General features: G+C 60.1%; 1 long non-coding RNA gene across 1 annotated transcript; it reads right to left on the minus strand.

Moving 5' to 3' along the window:
* Positions 1-396: 396 nt before the first annotated feature.
* Positions 397-985, minus strand: LOC116785798. Its single transcript, XR_004356730.1, has 2 exons — positions 947-985; positions 397-475 (listed from the first exon to the last, which is right to left on the minus strand). It is a non-coding gene; the product is annotated as an uncharacterized LOC116785798 (long non-coding RNA).
* Between the last annotated feature and the right edge of the window lie 3,264 nt (positions 986-4,249).

The following is a 4,249-nucleotide window of genomic DNA, read 5'->3' on the forward strand; positions in this document are numbered from 1 at the left end:
TCCTTAGGAGCACCCTGAGCCATGGCCAGGTCGTTCCCACAGACAGCTTCGCCGGCCAGGCGGCCAAAAAGCCCCCAGCCAGGCCTCAGGTGGGACGGTTCCTGACGCTGAGCAGGTGAACCCCTCCCTGGGAGCCCGCTCCGCTCCTGCCGGGCACTGGGGCTCCCCCAGAGGGGCTCTGCCAAGCACCCAGTGGGAATTCAAAGGACAGCCCGGGCAAAGGCGCTTCCCGCAGGACCGCTCCTGGCCAAGGCCACCGGGCCGTGCCAGTCAGCCCACTGACCGCCCGGGGGGGGGATTTTCAGGGGCACGCTTCCAGCTTTTGTTCTCCACAAACTCCAGTTCTTCCTGGCCCCGCTCGCCAGAGAGCCTTCCCCTGTTGGAAGAGGTCACTTCAGTCTTTCGAGGGGCCAGATTGCCAAAGCCCGGCCAGTCCATTCCCACGAGGAAAGGCAGCTTTGTCTCATACAGGATACTGGGGGGGCGGGGGGGGAGACACAAAATAAAAGTTGAATTTAAAACAACTGCCTAGAATAGAAAGCAATTCGAGCATAAGGCAGACGAGACTCGTGCAAAACTGAATTACGGTTGACTTCAAAGGAGAATTATTTCCCTCTGCACCTAACAGAATGTCATTTTCACCCCAGGTCCCGCTTACCATCGTCCAACAGAACACGCTGACAAGACTTTTCCTGATGCCAGTGGAGCAATATCGGAGCACGCTGCACAGGGAAGCTGAGCCTGCCCCATCCCCGGAAGCGTTCCAGGCCAGGCTGGACGGGACTGGGAGCAATCGGGGACAGTGGAAGGTGTCCCTGCCCACGGAAGACAGGGTGGCCTTTGAAGGTCCCCTTCAAAGCAAATCGCTCTGGGATTCCCCTCCCAAATCACTGCCAAGGAGACACAGCAATCAAAGCGGAGGGACTGCACTCCCAGCTTTTCTTACCCGCAGGCACACGGCACGCCGGACCTTAAAGCCACGGGGTCAGTCCTGCCAGAGGCGTCCGGCACGGCCACGGCGAGCGAAGGAAAAGAGGGAGCCTGGGAACACGGAGTAAGAGACACTTGAATTAGGACTGCACTGACCAACAGCCAGGTCACTCCCACAGACGGCTTCGCCGTCCAGTCGCACAAAAAGCACTCACCTGCCAGGGCCTCAGTTAGGGTGGCTCCTGACGCTGCCCAGGTGAACACCTCCCCTTGCCCCGGGGGGTCAAGAATAACATCCCTGGTAAGAAGTCACCCCGAAGGACAAAAAGGGAAAATTAGTGAAGCACGGGGGCCCCTTCTGACTAGATTGCCCCCGGCATTCAATAGCAAATGCCACGGCTGTTCTGTCACCGACGAGAAAACCCCGTTCTCCCAAACCAACAGCGAGGAGATTTATGGGCACGCCTGAAAATTTCCCGGGAGGAACTTGTTGTAACTAAGGAGCAGGTGCTATCTTGAGTCGAAGGCATCGATTGGACGGACGCTTAGTACGGCAAACTCTTCAGCAGAGGAATTAATTGCTGCCTGTTTGAACAGCAGGGGAGAGAAAATGACGGCCGAAGGGAAGACAGGAAAAGCAGAACTGGAATCAGCAGACTTTTCTTCCATCTCTCCCGAGAAAGTCGTGTTTCTCTGTTCTAATAATTCTAGGCCCTTTTCTACACGAAACTTAGACCGAGGCTGAAAAAACAACTAGAAAACACGGAGAGAAGCTTTTGAGAATGTCACGTGATTTTCCCAAACCCATCCCAGAAAAGCAGAACTCGGTAGAATGTACTCACCTCCAGGCCTTTGGTCTTTCTTTCCATAAGCTTCGTCACCTGATGGAAAAAGCAGAGCAGACTCGGTATTCAGGCTCACAACGGGAAAACTTCCCCTTCGTCTCCTAAAAGAAACTCCATTAGTTTGCACGGCTGCAGGTGCGGATCCAGATGTTAAAGTCTTCCGGCTTTTCAGAGGGGGAGAATGCCCCGCTAAGGAAGGCTGAAAAATGCTCGGAGCCCGCACAGCTCCAAGACCACCTTGATTTTGTCTGTGTTCCAGTCCCCGGCTAAAGAAACGGTACAACAACCGCAGTTGCTGCCTGCCTTTTCACCAAGGGGTTTTGCCAGGTGCTGGGCCAGCCCGGGCACTCCCGGGGGCAGCCCGAGCTTTCTGCGGTGGCCCCTTTTCCCCGGGAGGAATCTCCGTCCCTGTTCGATTCTGGCAATCGGACTGGCAACGCAAGCCAAGTCGGCGGCACAATTCCGGACCTTTGCTCTCCTCAGAGCGCCCACGGCGAGGGGAAAAAGCACCTTTGGGTCGCCGTCCCGAGGATGGAAACAAACAAAAAACCACGACGCCGGACTGAATTCCCCCGCAGAAGCCCAAATTCACCGGGCCCTGCCTCACAGTCGCCGCCTGGCGGACACGGCCGGGAGCGGCACTGCAGCCGCGTGCGCCACTGCAGCCGCGCGCCCCCCCCGCCCTTGGCGAGACCCGCGGCGCCTTTCGCGAGGACGGGCCTTTCTTCCCTAAAACCCGCCCTCGCCTAGGAAAAGCTGAGCAATTCGCAGAGTTGCTGTTTCCACCCCGGCTTCCCAAAGGATCGCTCTCTCCCGGCAGCACAGACAGGGTCCCCGAGGCAGCGCAGACCCCGCCCCGCGGGGGGGGGGGTGTGTGCAATGCCAGGGCACACCCGAACCCGGCCCTGCGGCGGCACGCAGGTGCAAGTTTCTCCGCAGAGGCGAGAAACTTGCCTGTCGCTTCCCCTGCCCGCGGTCCCCGCTGGCCGCGGGAGAGGCCGAAGAGCGGCCGCGCCCCCGCCGCGCCCCCGCCGCTTACCCCGGGGACGATCTCGGTCGGATCTGCCGCCGTGGGTCGCTTCCGGGGGGAAGAAGCGGCGGCGCAGCCCCGAGAGCATCTCCAGGGCACGGCGGGACCGAGCGGGGCGGGAGCGGGGGCGGGAGCGGGAGCGGGAGCGGGAGCGAGAGCGGGAGCTGAGCGGAGCGGGGCGGGGTCGCGCCTGGGGGGTCCTCGCGCTCCGCCGCGCGCCGCGGCGCCGAGAGGGGGCTGCCGCGCCGGTGCCTGCCGCCGCCCACGAACCTGCCGCCCGCGCCCGGCGCCGCCGAGCGCCCCGCCCCGTCCCCAGAGTGGGAAGCGGCGCGGCGAGACAGCGCTGCGGGCGTGGGGCGGGGGTCCGGGTCGCGGCGGAGGTCAGGCAACAGGATAGACGCCTCTCTGAGGCAAGGGGGTCCTCTCGCCGCCATATTGAGTGTTGTCTCGGCAAAGTTGCTGTCCTGGCGGCGCCATCTTGAGTGTGGCCTGGGGCGAACTTCCGGACCGGGGCCGCCATCTTTAGTGTGGTCTCCGCTAAGTTCCGGTCCTGGCGGCGCCATCTTTACTATGGGCTTGGCGGACTTCCGGGCCGGGGCCGCCATCTTTAGTGTGGTCTCGGCTAAGTTCCGGTCCTGGCGGCGCCATCTTTACTGTGGGCTTGGCGGACTTACGGGCCGGGGCCGCCATGTTTCATGTGGTGTCGGCTGAGTTCCGGTCGTGGTGGCGCCATCTTTACTGTGGGCTTGGCGGACTTCCGGGCCGGGGGCCGTGGAGGACTTCCGGTCGCTCTCGAATTCCGGCGACCGAGTTTACCCAAATTAGCGTCCCTCGCTGATTTCTGCGCTTTCGCCCCTAAAAATCTTCATGTTATTCCCCCACACACACCCCCCGGGAGAGACGGGAGACCGCGAGTCCCGCCGTGCCGCCGGAACCGGCCCTTAACTCGAGCAGGGAGCGCTGCACCGGCACGAGAGCCACTGCGCATGCGTCGCCGTTCCCGCGCCTTGCCGCCCTTACTTACCTGCGCCCTTACTGCGCAGGCGCCGGCGCCGCCACCTTGGCTGCCCCGCCGCCTGACCGCCCGGCTTCGCTTTCTTACTGCCGCTCCCCCTCCGCTTTTTCGGCTCCCTGGGGTTCCCCCACCCACATTTTGGGGTCCCCTTCTCACATTGTAGGGGTGACGCCGCAATTTACGGTTCGGAGGGGGGAGGAGAGTAAACGGGGTGCCCGAGAATGGTTTTCTTTTTTTTTTCTCTTTTATTTCACTTTTCATTTTATTTCCTTTTTAGTTTTTCTGCTTTTATTTTTTTTAATGTTCTTCTGTATTTTATATTTCCTTCTTTATTTCGTTTAGTTTTTATTCTGTTTATATTTCATTTTCTTTTCTTTCTCGTTTGGTTTTTATTTTTTTATTTCATATTCTTCCAGAGAGGGAAACACT

Source organism: Chiroxiphia lanceolata, chromosome 4 (genome assembly GCF_009829145.1).
Source record: "Chiroxiphia lanceolata isolate bChiLan1 chromosome 4, bChiLan1.pri, whole genome shotgun sequence".
In the NCBI taxonomy this organism is placed as follows: Eukaryota; Metazoa; Chordata; class Aves; order Passeriformes; family Pipridae; genus Chiroxiphia; species Chiroxiphia lanceolata.